This window comes from Sus scrofa, chromosome Y (assembly GCF_054392235.1).
Source record: "Sus scrofa isolate SSC_HxYL_T2T_F1_AM1 chromosome Y, Sscrofa_HxYL_maternal_Yorkshire_Landrace_v2.0, whole genome shotgun sequence".
Classification (NCBI taxonomy): domain Eukaryota; kingdom Metazoa; phylum Chordata; class Mammalia; order Artiodactyla; family Suidae; genus Sus; species Sus scrofa.
The window spans coordinates 35,459,845-35,477,231 of record NC_139402.1 but is presented as its reverse complement, the minus strand read 5'-3'; positions in this window follow the sequence as shown (position 1 = coordinate 35,477,231).

Below are 17,387 nucleotides of genomic sequence, written 5' to 3'. Positions count from 1 at the left end.
TTCTTCCTCAGTCGTTCCTTGATTTCACTCTCCAGTGGACTTTTGTTTGGGTGTTTGGGCTGACAAGCTTTCTCTCCAAAAGGCACTCTATACTGTGTAATCGTGTGAGGCAGTGCCTGAGAAAGCACTTGACCCAGAATGCTACATATATTATCAGAGATACCTAATGCTAGAGACAATTGGGTTGGCAAGTGTGTGGAGTTGCCTACCTTCTCAAAGGTGTAGTGCCAGAGGGGGCCATGGCACTGATACTATGCCCATGGAGCCTTTTGACCAAACAACCTCTCTGTGCGAATAGAGGTGTGTGATGGGCCATATGTGGGATATTCTCACCCTCCAACCTTGAGAGTTCAAAGATGGACACCAGGAGCTCTTGCTCTGGAGGTATGTCGAAGTTGATGGAAAGGAGGATCCATCCGATGGGTGGTCCTCTTGGATGAACACTCTTATCACCATCTGTAGACTCATAGCCACCACTCTCATCAGGCTCCAAAGCTAAATGTGGATTCTAGAGGCTTTGTGTTTGAACATGTGATATCTTAAGGGGATCAGTGGGCAGAATCCCTCAAGGGAGTTCCTCCATGTGAAGAAAGAATTGCCCTTCATGGCCATTTGAAAAAAGTCCTCCCACGGCACAAACAAGGAAACCATGCCCCAATGCTCTCCACCAAGCAGGAGGCCCTGGATGTAGACCCAGGGATGAAAACTCCCAATGGGGCATTTTCAGCTCCACACCTCTGAATACATATTTGCATAGCCTAAGCCACAGGGGAGGCCTCCAAACAGAGGCATTTCAACCGAGATATAACCCGGTCTATTTCAGGTGCCTTTTCCACAGGTGGATAAGAACAAGTCCTCCCTCGCATTGAGGGCTTCCTGGGAGTGTGGTGAATGGGGCCAGTGCCAATGTGTTTGTTGTGTGTCTACAATCAAAACGAAGGAAAGGTGGGTTGATTGTCTGATCTTCCAGGAGCCCTGTGATGATGCTTGCAATTTGAGGGTATTGAAAGTTCCATCCTGGAAGGGAGTGGGCTCTGTCCCTGACAATCCTGAGGCTAGAGAATGAGGAGTTCTATTCCATAGAGACTGGTTTTGGTTGACAGACATCTTGCACTCTGGGCTACGGTTGGCCAGCCCAGTGGCCAAGGATGCTCAGACCATTGTTTGGATGCCCAATCATTGCGACATGAGGAGTCATAGACTTCATATTCGATATCCCCTAAGAACGAGTCCAGAGATCCACACCCGAGCAAATCCTCAATACCTCATGAACCAGGTAGGGAATGCTGCAGAGAAGCCATTTCTTGGGAGAGCACTCATGTGAACGTTGTTTCAAGTGTGTTGCTCTCTGAGTCCATTATGGGACCCTAGAGACCGAAGTACATATGAAGGGGTCAGCGTGTCCATAGGAAGGCCTGAGTATGGGAAGTGTTGTGGAAGGATGACCTTGTTGGGGTCTCTCCACAAAGCACAGGAAGTCTTTCTGGACCACGGCTTTTATATGTGTTCAGACCTAGTATGACAGGGAGAAGAGACTGTGGGATCACTTGGACCATTCTCGTGGCTAAGATATTTCATCCATTATCACCACAGATTAACTTCTAACAGGAGGATTCAAGAGAAATTGAAGGGGGGCAGAGGGGACAGTGAGAGCGCTAGAGAGAAGGAGGTCAAAAGTAGGAGAAAGAGAGGTAAGGAGCTGTGGATTCAAGCAACCGGCAACGTTATTATAATTGCTACAAGGAAATGTCTTGGTTTAAGGTGGATATCCCACAAATGGATTAAACCAGCACACTTGTACCAGAGTTTTCTCTCCTTCCTGGCCTGACGCCAGGGTATGCTGCATATGTTGATAGTATATTGATACTATTGATTGTATGTTGATACTTAATTAAAGGAGGATCCATTGGATGTATTGGACACTTGGATGTTAAGTATTCTTTCCAGCATTCTTCTCATGGCCACCATTCTCTACAGGCTCCTGAGTGAATATCCACTGCTCAGGCTTGATTTTGGATTATGATATATCTGAAAGGGACCAGTGAGCTTATCACGTCCAGTCTTTTCCAACAGGAGAAGAAAGCCTCTTAAGTTTGAACGGGATAATAAATTTCATTCCAGAGCTCAAACCATGAAAATAGGCCTCTCTATTCAACCAAGGACGAGGCCCTCAATATCAACCCTGAGGAAATATTGGAATGGGGGGAAGGACAATTCCCTGCTTCTGAACGTACACGTCAATAGATGAAAGCACACACCTGCTATCCACAGTATGAATTTTCCCGAGAATGAAGCTGGGATATGTCTCGTGGTTATTACCCAGGTTGATAAGAATACGTCCTGTCTACTGGGGTGCTTGATGGAAGTGGGGTGACTAGTTCCACTACTGGCTTGATTGTGGGGTACACAATTGTCAGGAATTTCAGCAGTCCCTCTTCTTCTCCTCCGTGAGCCGTGTGGTGAAGGCTATATGTGCAGGTCTTGAGGTTTCCCTCTTGGAGGATAGGGGCCTCTGGCCTGGCAATTGAGGGTCTAGAGAAGGAGGAGGATTGTCCCAAATGGAGACTGGTTTTACAGGACCGAATCCTTGAACTCTGTCCCATTGTCATTCAGACCCTGCTGAAAGGTCCTCAGACACCTTCTTAGATGCCAATTCACTGAGACCTGGAGTGTCAGAGACTTCATTTCCAAACTCCCGTTAGAAAGAGTCGAGAGATCCACCTCACCAGCAACCTCACAGACCTGATCACACACGTGGGTTGTGCTGCAGAGAAGTGAATTCTCACTCGGTCCCTTATGTGTAGGTGGTTGAAAAGATGTTGATCTCGGAGTCAAATCTGTGACCATGAAGAACGCAATAGCAATGAGATGGTTATCTGTCAGTGTGAAGGGCTGACAAGGGTAAGATAGGGGTACATTGTGTAAGGTGGAATATCTCCATACAAACAGAGGTGTTATTTCCGGAAAAAGGCTTTCATATTTGATAGGAGTTTGGACGACTGATGGAAAATCTTGGTGAAAGAATTTGACGGCTCTCCTGGCTGAGATATGCCAACCTGGACCAGCACAGATAACCTTGGATGAGGAGGATTCGAGAGCATGTGAAGGAGGAAGAAGCCGAGAGAGAGAGTGAGAGAGAGAGTGAGAGAGAGAGAGAGAGAGAGAGAGATGAGATTTGGATTGAAGCCACATTCCAGGGCAAAATGTCAATCCCAATCCCTTGTCTGTGTTTCCGGGTACTATTAGACACAAAGGCTATATCAGGAGTCTTGCATGAGATTTTCACTTATTCTTGGCCTGTCTCTAGAAATATGTCGGTTGCAAGCTGTTCTCCCTGCTGGGCACCCATGTCTTCTCAAAGGACACGAGGTGTGAGTCAATTTAAATGACACGCTCTATTTTCCCTAAGCGGATTAGGCCCTTCCTATTGAAATGGCAGCTCATAGGGTGTTCTTCCTCAGTCGTTCCTTGATTTCACTCTCCAGTGGACTTTTGTTTGGGTGTTTGGGCTGACAAGCTTTCTCTCCAAAAGGCACTCTATACTGTGTAATCGTGTGAGGCAGTGCCTGAGAAAGCACTTGACCCAGAATGCTACATATATTATCAGAGATACCTAATGCTAGAGACAATTGGGTTGGCAAGTGTGTGGAGTTGCCTACCTTCTCAAAGGTGTAGTGCCAGAGGGGGCCATGGCACTGATACTATGCCCATGGAGCCTTTTGACCAAACAACCTCTCTGTGCGAATAGAGGTGTGTGATGGGCCATATGTGGGATATTCTCACCCTCCAACCTTGAGAGTTCAAAGATGGACACCAGGAGCTCTTGCTCTGGAGGTATGTCGAAGTTGATGGAAAGGAGGATCCATCAGATGGGTGGTCCTCTTGGATGAACACTATTATCTCCATCTGTAGACTCATAGCCACCACTCTCATCAGGCTCCAAAGCTAAATGTGGATTCTAGAGGCTTTGTGTTGGAACATGTGATATCTTAAGGGGATCAGTGGGCAGAATCCCTCAAGGGAGTTCCTCCATGTGAAGAAAGAATTGCCCTTCATGGCCATTTGAAAAAAAGTCCTCCCACGGCACAAACAAGGAAACCATGCCCCAATGCTCTCCACCAAGCAGGAGGCCCTGGATGTAGACCCAGGGATGAAAACTCCCAATGGGGCATTTTCAGCTCCACACCTCTGAATACATATTTGCATAGCCTAAGCCACAGGGGAGGCCTCCAAACAGAGGCATTTCAACCGAGATGTAACCCGGTCTATTTCAGGTGCCTTTTCCACAGGTGGATAAGAACAAGTCCTCCCTCGCATTGAGGGCTTCCTGGGAGTGTGGTGAATGGGGCCAGTGCCAATGTGTTTGTTGTGTCTACAATCAAAACGAAGGAAAGGTGGGTTGATTGTCTGATCTTCCAGGAGCCCTGTGATGATGCTTGCAATTTGAGGGTATTGAAAGTTCCATCCTGGAAGGGAGTGGGCTCTGTCCCTGACAATCCTGAGGCTAGAGAATGAGGAGTTCTATTCCATAGAGACTGGTTTTGGTTGACAGACATCTTGCACTCTGGGCTACGGTTGGCCAGCCCAGTGGCCAAGGATGCTCAGACCATTGTTTGGATGCCCAATCATTGCGACATGAGGAGTCATAGACTTCATATTCGATATCCCCTAAGAACGAGTCCAGAGATCCACACCCGAGCAAATCCTCAATACCTCATGAACCAGGTAGGGAATGCTGCAGAGAAGCCATTTCTTGGGAGAGCACTCATGTGAACGTTGTTTCAAGTGTGTTGCTCTCTGAGTCCATTATGGGACCCTAGAGACCGAAGTACATATGAAGTGGTCAGCGTGTCCATAGGAAGGGCTGAGTATGGGAAGTGTTGTGGAAGGATGACCTTGTTGGGGTCTCTCCACAAAGCACAGGAAGTCTTTCTGGACCACGGCTTTTATATGTGTTCAGACCTAGTATGACAGGGAGAAGAGACTGTGGGATCACTTGGACCATTCTCGTGGCTAAGATATTTCATCCATTATCACCACAGATTAACTTCTAACAGGAGGATTCAAGAGAAATTGAAGGGGGGCAGAGGGGACAGTGAGAGCGCTAGAGAGAAGGAGGTCAAAAGTAGGAGAAAGAGAGGTAAGGAGCTGTGGATTCAAGCAACCGGCAACGTTATTATAATTGCTACAAGGAAATGTCTTGGTTTAAGGTGGATATCCCACAAATGGGATAAACCAGCACACTTGTACCAGAGTTTTCTCTCCTTCCTGGCCTGACGCCAGGGTATGCTGCATATGTTGATAGTATATTGATACTATTGATTGTATGTTGATACTAAATTAAAGGAGGATCCATTGGATGTATTGGACACTTGGATGTTAAGTATTCTTTCCAGCATTCTTCTCATGGCCACCATTCTCTACAGGCTCCTGAGTGAATATCCACTGCTCAGGCTTGATTTTGGATTATGATATATCTGAAAGGGACCAGTGAGCTTATCACGTCCAGTCTTTTCCAACAGGAGAAGAAAGCCTCTTAAGTTTGAACGGGATAATAAATTTCATTCCAGAGCTCAAACCATGAAAGTAGGCCTCTCTATTCAACCAAGGACGAGGCCCTCAATATCAACCCTGAGGAAATATTGGAATGGGGGGAAGGACAATTCCCTGCTTCTGAACGTACACGTCAATAGATGAAAGCACACACCTGCTATCCACAGTATGAATTTTCCCGAGAATGAAGCTGGGATATGTCTCGTGGTTATTACCCAGGTTGATAAGAATACGTCCTGTCTACTGGGGTGCTTGATGGAAGTGGGGTGACTAGTTCCACTACTGGCTTGATTGTGGGGTACACAATTGTCAGGAATTTCAGCAGTCCCTCTTCTTCTCCTCCGTGAGCCGTGTGGTGAAGGCTATATGTGCAGGTCTTGAGGTTTCCCTCTTGGAGGATAGGGGCCTCTGGCCTGGCAATTGAGGGTCTAGAGAAGGAGGAGGATTGTCCCAAATGGAGACTGGTTTTACAGGACCGAATCCTTGAACTCTGTCCCATTGTCATTCAGACCCTGCTGAAAGGTCCTCAGACACCTTCTTAGATGCCAATTCACTGAGACCTGGAGTGTCAGAGACTTCATTTCCAAACTCCCGTTAGAAAGAGTCGAGAGATCCACCTCACCAGCAACCTCACAGACCTGATCACACACGTGGGTTGTGCTGCAGAGAAGTGAATTCTCACTCGGTCCCTTATGTGTAGGTGGTTGAAAAGATGTTGATCTCGGAGTCAAATCTGTGACCATGTAGAACGCAATAGCAATGAGATGGTTATCTGTCAGTGTGAAGGGCTGACAAGGGTAAGATAGGGGTACATTGTGTAAGGTGGAATATCTCCATACAAACAGAGGTGTTATTTCCGGAAAAAGGCTTTCATATTTGATAGGAGTTTGGACGACTGATGGAAAATCTTGGTGAAAGAATTTGACGGCTCTCCTGGCTGAGATATGCCAACCTGGACCAGCACAGATAACCTTGGATGAGGAGGATTCGAGAGCATGTGAAGGAGGAAGAAGCCGAGAGAGAGAGTGAGAGAGAGAGTGAGAGAGAGAGAGAGAGAGAGAGAGAGAGAGATGAGATTTGGATTGAAGCCACATTCCAGGGCAAAATGTCAATCCCAATCCCTTGTCTGTGTTTCCGGGTACTATTAGACACAAAGGCTATATCAGGAGTCTTGCATGAGATTTTCACTTATTCTTGGCCTGTCTCTAGAAATATGTCGGTTGCAAGCTGTTCTCCCTGCTGGGCACCCATGTCTTCTCAAAGGACACGAGGTGTGAGTCAATTTAAATGACACGCTCTATTTTCCCTAAGCGGATTAGGCCCTTCCTATTGAAATGGCAGCTCATAGGGTGTTCTTCCTCAGTCGTTCCTTGATTTCACTCTCCAGTGGACTTTTGTTTGGGTGTTTGGGCTGACAAGCTTTCTCTCCAAAAGGCACTCTATACTGTGTAATCGTGTGAGGCAGTGCCTGAGAAAGCACTTGACCCAGAATGCTACATATATTATCAGAGATACCTAATGCTAGAGACAATTGGGTTGGCAAGTGTGTGGAGTTGCCTACCTTCTCAAAGGTGTAGTGCCAGAGGGGGCCATGGCACTGATACTATGCCCATGGAGCCTTTTGACCAAACAACCTCTCTGTGCGAATAGAGGTGTGTGATGGGCCATATGTGGGATATTCTCACCCTCCAACCTTGAGAGTTCAAAGATGGACACCAGGAGCTCTTGCTCTGGAGGTATGTCGAAGTTGATGGAAAGGAGGATCCATCAGATGGGTGGTCCTCTTGGATGAACACTATTATCTCCATCTGTAGACTCATAGCCACCACTCTCATCAGGCTCCAAAGCTAAATGTGGATTCTAGAGGCTTTGTGTTGGAACATGTGATATCTTAAGGGGATCAGTGGGCAGAATCCCTCAAGGGAGTTCCTCCATGTGAAGAAAGAATTGCCCTTCATGGCCATTTGAAAAAAAGTCCTCCCACGGCACAAACAAGGAAACCATGCCCCAATGCTCTCCACCAAGCAGGAGGCCCTGGATGTAGACCCAGGGATGAAAACTCCCAATGGGGCATTTTCAGCTCCACACCTCTGAATACATATTTGCATAGCCTAAGCCACAGGGGAGGCCTCCAAACAGAGGCATTTCAACCGAGATGTAACCCGGTCTATTTCAGGTGCCTTTTCCACAGGTGGATAAGAACAAGTCCTCCCTCGCATTGAGGGCTTCCTGGGAGTGTGGTGAATGGGGCCAGTGCCAATGTGTTTGTTGTGTCTACAATCAAAACGAAGGAAAGGTGGGTTGATTGTCTGATCTTCCAGGAGCCCTGTGATGATGCTTGCAATTTGAGGGTATTGAAAGTTCCATCCTGGAAGGGAGTGGGCTCTGTCCCTGACAATCCTGAGGCTAGAGAATGAGGAGTTCTATTCCATAGAGACTGGTTTTGGTTGACAGACATCTTGCACTCTGGGCTACGGTTGGCCAGCCCAGTGGCCAAGGATGCTCAGACCATTGTTTGGATGCCCAATCATTGCGACATGAGGAGTCATAGACTTCATATTCGATATCCCCTAAGAACGAGTCCAGAGATCCACACCCGAGCAAATCCTCAATACCTCATGAACCAGGTAGGGAATGCTGCAGAGAAGCCATTTCTTGGGAGAGCACTCATGTGAACGTTGTTTCAAGTGTGTTGCTCTCTGAGTCCATTATGGGACCCTAGAGACCGAAGTACATATGAAGTGGTCAGCGTGTCCATAGGAAGGGCTGAGTATGGGAAGTGTTGTGGAAGGATGACCTTGTTGGGGTCTCTCCACAAAGCACAGGAAGTCTTTCTGGACCACGGCTTTTATATGTGTTCAGACCTAGTATGACAGGGAGAAGAGACTGTGGGATCACTTGGACCATTCTCGTGGCTAAGATATTTCATCCATTATCACCACAGATTAACTTCTAACAGGAGGATTCAAGAGAAATTGAAGGGGGGCAGAGGGGACAGTGAGAGCGCTAGAGAGAAGGAGGTCAAAAGTAGGAGAAAGAGAGGTAAGGAGCTGTGGATTCAAGCAACCGGCAACGTTATTATAATTGCTACAAGGAAATGTCTTGGTTTAAGGTGGATATCCCACAAATGGGATAAACCAGCACACTTGTACCAGAGTTTTCTCTCCTTCCTGGCCTGACGCCAGGGTATGCTGCATATGTTGATAGTATATTGATACTATTGATTGTATGTTGATACTAAATTAAAGGAGGATCCATTGGATGTATTGGACACTTGGATGTTAAGTATTCTTTCCAGCATTCTTCTCATGGCCACCATTCTCTACAGGCTCCTGAGTGAATATCCACTGCTCAGGCTTGATTTTGGATTATGATATATCTGAAAGGGACCAGTGAGCTTATCACGTCCAGTCTTTTCCAACAGGAGAAGAAAGCCTCTTAAGTTTGAACGGGATAATAAATTTCATTCCAGAGCTCAAACCATGAAAGTAGGCCTCTCTATTCAACCAAGGACGAGGCCCTCAATATCAACCCTGAGGAAATATTGGAATGGGGGGAAGGACAATTCCCTGCTTCTGAACGTACACGTCAATAGATGAAAGCACACACCTGCTATCCACAGTATGAATTTTCCCGAGAATGAAGCTGGGATATGTCTCGTGGTTATTACCCAGGTTGATAAGAATACGTCCTGTCTACTGGGGTGCTTGATGGAAGTGGGGTGACTAGTTCCACTACTGGCTTGATTGTGGGGTACACAATTGTCAGGAATTTCAGCAGTCCCTCTTCTTCTCCTCCGTGAGCCGTGTGGTGAAGGCTATATGTGCAGGTCTTGAGGTTTCCCTCTTGGAGGATAGGGGCCTCTGGCCTGGCAATTGAGGGTCTAGAGAAGGAGGAGGATTGTCCCAAATGGAGACTGGTTTTACAGGACCGAATCCTTGAACTCTGTCCCATTGTCATTCAGACCCTGCTGAAAGGTCCTCAGACACCTTCTTAGATGCCAATTCACTGAGACCTGGAGTGTCAGAGACTTCATTTCCAAACTCCCGTTAGAAAGAGTCGAGAGATCCACCTCACCAGCAACCTCACAGACCTGATCACACACGTGGGTTGTGCTGCAGAGAAGTGAATTCTCACTCGGTCCCTTATGTGTAGGTGGTTGAAAAGATGTTGATCTCGGAGTCAAATCTGTGACCATGTAGAACGCAATAGCAATGAGATGGTTATCTGTCAGTGTGAAGGGCTGACAAGGGTAAGATAGGGGTACATTGTGTAAGGTGGAATATCCCCATACAAACAGAGGTTTTATTTCCGGAAAAAGGCTTTCATATTTGATAGGAGTTTGGACGACTGATGGAAAATCTTGGTGAAAGAATTTGACGGCTCTCCTGGCTGAGATATGCCAACCTGGACCAGCACAGATAACCTTGGATGAGGAGGATTCGAGAGCATGTGAAGGAGGAAGAAGCCGAGAGAGAGAGTGAGAAAGAGAGAGAGAGAGAGAGAGAGAGAGAGAGAGAGAGAGAGAGAGATGAGATTTGGATTGAAGCCACATTCCAGGGCAAAATGTCAATCCCAATCCCTTGTCTGTGTTTCCGGGTACTATTAGACACAAAGGCTATATCAGGATTCTTGCATGAGATTTTCACTTATTCTTGGCCTGTCTCTAGAAATATGTCGGTTGCAAGCTGTTCTCCCTGCTGGGCACCCATGTCTTCTCAAAGGACACGAGGTGTGAGTCAATTTAAATGACACGCTCTATTTTCCCTAAGCGGATTAGGCCCTTCCTATTGAAATGGCAGCTCATAGGGTGTTCTTCCTCAGTCGCTCCTTGATTTCACTCTCCAGTGGACTTTTGTTTGGGTGTTTGGGCTGACAAGCTTTCTCTCCAAAAGGCACTCTATACTGTGTAATCGTGTGAGGCAGTGCCTGAGAAAGCACTTGACCCAGAATGCTACATATATTATCAGAGATACCTAATGCTAGAGACAATTGGGTTGGCAAGTGTGTGGAGTTGCCTACCTTCTCAAAGGTGTAGTGCCAGAGGGGGCCATGGCACTGATACTATGCCCATGGAGCCTTTTGACCAAACAACCTCTCTGTGCGAATAGAGGTGTTTGATGGGCCATATGTGGGATATTCTCACCCTCCAACCTTGAGAGTTCAAAGATGGACACCAGGAGCTCTTGCTCTGGAGGTATGTCGAAGTTGATGGAAAGGAGGATCCATCCGATGGGTGGTCCTCTTGGATGAACACTCTTATCTCCATCTGTAGACTCATAGCCACCACTCTCATCAGGCTCCAAAGCTAAATGTGGATTCTAGAGGCTTTGTGTTGGAACATGTGATATCTTAAGGGGATCAGTGGGCAGAATCCCTCAAGGGAGTTCCTCCATGTGAAGAAAGAATTGCCCTTCATGGCCATTTGAAAAAAAGTCCTCCCACGGCACAAACAAGGAAACCATGCCCCAATGCTCTCCACCAAGCAGGAGGCCCTGGATGTAGACCCAGGGATGAAAACTCCCAATGGGGCATTTTCAGCTCCACACCTCTGAATACATATTTGCATAGCCTAAGCCACAGGGGAGGCCTCCAAACAGAGGCATTTCAACCGAGATGTAACCCGGTCTATTTCAGGTGCCTTTTCCACAGGTGGATAAGAACAAGTCCTCCCTCGCATTGAGGGCTTCCTGGGAGTGTGGTGAATGGGGCCAGTGCCAATGTGTTTGTTGTGTCTACAATCAAAACGAAGGAAAGGTGGGTTGATTGTCTGATCTTCCAGGAGCCCTGTGATGATGCTTGCAATTTGAGGGTATTGAAAGTTCCATCCTGGAAGGGAGTGGGCTCTGTCCCTGACAATCCTGAGGCTAGAGAATGAGGAGTTCTATTCCATAGAGACTGGTTTTGGTTGACAGACATCTTGCACTCTGGGCTACGGTTGGCCAGCCCAGTGGCCAAGGATGCTCAGACCATTGTTTGGATGCCCAATCATTGCGACATGAGGAGTCATAGACTTCATATTCGATATCCCCTAAGAACGAGTCCAGAGATCCACACCCGAGCAAATCCTCAATACCTCATGAACCAGGTAGGGAATGCTGCAGAGAAGCCATTTCTTGGGAGAGCACTCATGTGAACGTTGTTTCAAGTGTGTTGCTCTCTGAGTCCATTATGGGACCCTAGAGACCGAAGTACATATGAAGGGGTCAGCGTGTCCATAGGAAGGGCTGAGTATGGGAAGTGTTGTGGAAGGATGACCTTGTTGGGGTCTCTCCACAAAGCACAGGAAGTCTTTCTGGACCACGGCTTTTATATGTGTTCAGACCTAGTATGACAGGGAGAAGAGACTGTGGGATCACTTGGACCATTCTCGTGGCTAAGATATTTCATCCATTATCACCACAGATTAACTTCTAACAGGAGGATTCAAGAGAAATTGAAGGGGGGCAGAGGGGACAGTGAGAGCGCTAGAGAGAAGGAGGTCAAAAGTAGGAGAAAGAGAGGTAAGGAGCTGTGGATTCAAGCAACCGGCAATGTTATTATAATTGCTACAAGGAAATGTCTTGGTTTAAGGTGGATATCCCACAAATGGGATAAACCAGCACACTTGTACCAGAGTTTTCTCTCCTTCCTGGCCTGACGCCAGGGTATGCTGCATATGTTGATAGTATATTGATACTATGATTGTATGTTGATACTAAATTAAAGGAGGATCCATTGGATGTATTGGACACTTGGATGTTAAGTATTCTTTCCAGCATTCTTCTCATGGCCACCATTCTCTACAGGCTCCTGAGTGAATATCCACTGCTCAGGCTTGATTTTGGATTATGATATATCTGAAAGGGACCAGTGAGCTTATCACATCCAGTCTTTTCCAACAGGAGAAGAAAGCCTCTTAAGTTTGAACGGGATAATAAATTTCATTCCAGAGCTCAAACCATGAAAGTAGGCCTCTCTATTCAACCAAGGACGAGGCCCTCAATATCAACCCTGAGGAAATATTGGAATGGGGGGAAGGACAATTCCCTGCTTCTGAACGTACACGTCAATAGATGAAAGCACACACCTGCTATCCACAGTATGAATTTTCCCGAGAATGAAGCTGGGATATGTCTCGTGGTTATTACCCAGGTTGATAAGAATACGTCCTGTCTACTGGGGTGCTTGATGGAAGTGGGGTGAGTAGTTCCACTACTGGCTTGATTGTGGGGTACACAATTGTCAGGAATTTCAGCAGTCCCTCTTCTTCTCCTCCGTGAGCCGTGTGGTGAAGGCTATATGTGCAGGTCTTGAGGTTTCCCTCTTGGAGGATAGGGGCCTCTGGCCTGGCAATTGAGGGTCTAGAGAAGGAGGAGGATTGTCCCAAATGGAGACTGGTTTTACAGGACCGAATCCTTGAACTCTGTCCCATTGTCATTCAGACCCTGCTGAAAGGTCCTCAGACACCTTCTTAGATGCCAATTCACTGAGACCTGGAGTGTCAGAGACTTCATTTCCAAACTCCCGTTAGAAAGAGTCGAGAGATCCACCTCACCAGCAACCTCACAGACCTGATCACACACGTGGGTTGTGCTGCAGAGAAGTGAATTCTCACTCGGTCCCTTATGTGTAGGTGGTTGAAAAGATGTTGATCTCGGAGTCAAATCTGTGACCATGTAGAACGCAATAGCAATGAGATGGTAATCTGTCAGTGTGAAGGGCTGACAAGGGTAAGATAGGGGTACATTGTGTAAGGTGGAATATCTCCATACAAACAGAGGTGTTATTTCCTGAAAAAGGCTTTCATATTTGATAGGAGTTTGGACGACTGATGGAAAATCTTGGTGAAAGAATTTGACGGCTCTCCTGGCTGAGATATGCCAACCTGGACCAGCACAGATAACCTTGGATGAGGAGGATTCCAGAGCATGTGAAGGAGGAAGAAGCCGAGAGAGAGAGTGAGAGAGAGAGAGAGAGAGAGAGAGAGAGAGAGAGAGAGATGAGATTTGGATTGAAGCCACATTCCAGGGCAAAATGTCAATCCCAATCCCTTGTCTGTGTTTCCGGGTACTATTAGACACAAAGGCTATATCAGGAGTCTTGCATGAGATTTTCACTTATTCTTGGCCTGTCTCTAGAAATATGTCGGTTGCAAGCTGTTCTCCCTGCTGGGCACCCATGTCTTCTCAAAGGACACGAGGTGTGAGTCAATTTAAATGACACGCTCTATTTTCCCTAAGCGGATTAGGCCCTTCCTATTGAAATGGCAGCTCATAGGGTGTTCTTCCTCAGTCGTTCCTTGATTTCACTCTCTAGTGGACTTTTGTTTGGGTGTTTGGGCTGACAACCTTTCTCTCCAAAAGGCACTCTATACTGTGTAATCGTGTGAGGCAGTGCCTGAGAAAGCACTTGACCCAGAATGCTACATATATTATCAGAGATACATAATGCTAGAGACAATTGGGTTGGCAAGTGTGTGGAGTTGCCTACTTTCTCAAAGGTGTAGTGCCAGATGGGGCCATGGCACTGATATTATCCCCATGGAGCCTTTTGACCAAACAACCTCTCTGTGCGAATAGAGGTGTTTGATGGGCCATATGTGGGATATTCTCACCCTCCAACCTTGAGAGTTCAAAGATGGACACCAGGAGCTCTTGCTCTGGAGGTATGTCGAAGTTGATGGAAAGGAGGATCCATCCGATGGGTGGTCCTCTTGGATGAACACTATTATCTCCATCTGTAGACTCATAGCCACCACTCTCATCAGGCTCCAAAGCTAAATGTGGATTCTAGAGGCTTTGTGTTGGAACATGTGATATCTTAAGGGGATCAGTGGGCAGAATCCCTCAAGGGAGTTCCTACATGTGAAGAAAGAATTGCCCTTCATGGCCATTTGAAAAAAAGTCCTCCCACGGCACAAACAAGGAAACCATGCCCCAATGCTCTCCACCAAGCAGGAGGCCCTGGATGTAGACCCAGGGATGAAAACTCCCAATGGGGCATTTTCAGCTCCACACCTCTGAATACATATTTGCATAGCCTAAGCCACAGGGGAGGCCTCCAAACAGAGGCATTTCAACTGAGATATAACCGGTCTATTTCAGGTGCCTTTTCCACAGGTGGATAAGAACAAGTCCTCCCTCGCATTGAGGGCTTCCTGGGAGTGTGGTGAATGGGGCCAGTGCCAATGTGTTTGTTGTGTCTACAATCAAAACGAAGGAAAGGTGGGTTGATTGTCTGATCTTCCAGGAGCCCTGTGATGATGCTTGCAATTTGAGGGTATTGAAAGTTCCATCCTGGAAGGGAGTGGGCTCTGTCCCTGACAATCCTGAGGCTAGAGAATGAGGAGTTCTATTCCATAGAGACTGGTTTTGGTTGACAGACATCTTGCACTCTGGGCTACGGTTGGCCAGCCCAGTGGCCAAGGATGCTCAGACCATTGTTTGGATGCCCAATCATTGCGACATGAGGAGTCATAGACTTCATATTCGATATCCCCTAAGAACGAGTCCAGAGATCCACACCCGAGCAAATCCTCAATACCTCATGAACCAGGTAGGGAATGCTGCAGAGAAGCCATTTCTTGGGAGAGCACTCATGTGAACGTTGTTTCAAGTGTGTTGCTCTCTGAGTCCATTATGGGACCCTAGAGACCGAAGTACATATGAAGTGGTCAGCGTGTCCATAGGAAGGGCTGAGTATGGGAAGTGTTGTGGAAGGATGACCTTGTTGGGGTCTCTCCACAAAGCACAGGAAGTCTTTCTGGACCACGGCTTTTATATGTGTTCAGACCTAGTATGACAGGGAGAAGAGACTGTGGGATCACTTGGACCATTCTCGTGGCTAAGATATTTCATCCATTATCACCACAGATTAACTTCTAACAGGAGGATTCAAGAGAAATTGAAGGGGGGCAGAGGGGACAGTGAGAGCGCTAGAGAGAAGGAGGTCAAAAGTAGGAGAAAGAGAGGTAAGGAGCTGTGGATTCAAGCAACCGGCAACGTTATTATAATTGCTACAAGGAAATGTCTTGGTTTAAGGTGGATATCCCACAAATGGGATAAACCAGCACACTTGTACCAGAGTTTTCTCTCCTTCCTGGCCTGACGCCAGGGTATGCTGCATATGTTGATAGTATATTGATACTATTGATTGTATGTTGATACTAAATTAAAGGAGGATCCATTGGATGTATTGGACACTTGGATGTTAAGTATTCTTTCCAGCATTCTTCTCATGGCCACCATTCTCTACAGGCTCCTGAGTGAATATCCACTGCTCAGGCTTGATTTTGGATTATGATATATCTGAAAGGGACCAGTGAGCTTATCACGTCCAGTCTTTTCCAACAGGAGAAGAAAGCCTCTTAAGTTTGAACGGGATAATAAATTTCATTCCAGAGCTCAAACCATGAAAGTAGGCCTCTCTATTCAACCAAGGACGAGGCCCTCAATATCAACCCTGAGGAAATATTGGAATGGGGGGAAGGACAATTCCCTGCTTCTGAACGTACACGTCAATAGATGAAAGCACACACCTGCTATCCACAGTATGAATTTTCCCGAGAATGAAGCTGGGATATGTCTCGTGGTTATTACCCAGGTTGATAAGAATACGTCCTGTCTACTGGGGTGCTTGATGGAAGTGGGGTGACTAGTTCCACTACTGGCTTGATTGTGGGGTACACAATTGTCAGGAATTTCAGCAGTCCCTCTTCTTCTCCTCCGTGAGCCGTGTGGTGAAGGCTATATGTGCAGGTCTTGAGGTTTCCCTCTTGGAGGATAGGGGCCTCTGGCCTGGCAATTGAGGGTCTAGAGAAGGAGGAGGATTGTCCCAAATGGAGACTGGTTTTACAGGACCGAATCCTTGAACTCTGTCCCATTGTCATTCAGACCCTGCTGAAAGGTCCTCAGACACCTTCTTAGATGCCAATTCACTGAGACCTGGAGTGTCAGAGACTTCATTTCCAAACTCCCGTTAGAAAGAGTCGAGAGATCCACCTCACCAGCAACCTCACAGACCTGATCACACACGTGGGTTGTGCTGCAGAGAAGTGAATTCTCACTCGGTCCCTTATGTGTAGGTGGTTGAAAAGATGTTGATCTCGGAGTCAAATCTGTGACCATGTAGAACGCAATAGCAATGAGATGGTTATCTGTCAGTGTGAAGGGCTGACAAGGGTAAGATAGGGGTACATTGTGTAAGGTGGAATATCTCCATACAAACAGAGGTGTTATTTCCGGAAAAAGGCTTTCATATTTGATAGGAGTTTGGACGACTGATGGAAAATCTTGGTGAAAGAATTTGACGGCTCTCCTGGCTGAGATATGCCAACCTGGACCAGCACAGATAACCTTGGATGAGGAGGATTCGAGAGCATGTGAAGGAGGAAGAAGCCGAGAGAGAGAGTGAGAAAGAGAGAGAGAGAGAGAGAGAGAGAGAGAGAGAGAGAGAGATGAGATTTGGATTGAAGCCACATTCCAGGGCAAAATGTCAATCCCAATCCCTTGTCTGTGTTTCCGGGTACTATTAGACACAAAGGCTATATCAGGATTCTTGCATGAGATTTTCACTTATTCTTGGCCTGTCTCTAGAAATATGTCGGTTGCAAGCTGTTCTCCCTGCTGGGCACCCATGTCTTCTCAAAGGACACGAGGTGTGAGTCAATTTAAATGACACGCTCTATTTTCCCTAAGAGGATTAGGCCCTTCCTATTGAAATGGCAGCTCATAGGGTGTTCTTCCTCAGTCGCTCCTTGATTTCACTCTCCAGTGGACTTTTGTTTGGGTGTTTGGGCTGACAACCTTTCTCTCCAAAAGGCACTCTCTACTGTGTAATCGTGTGAGGCAGTG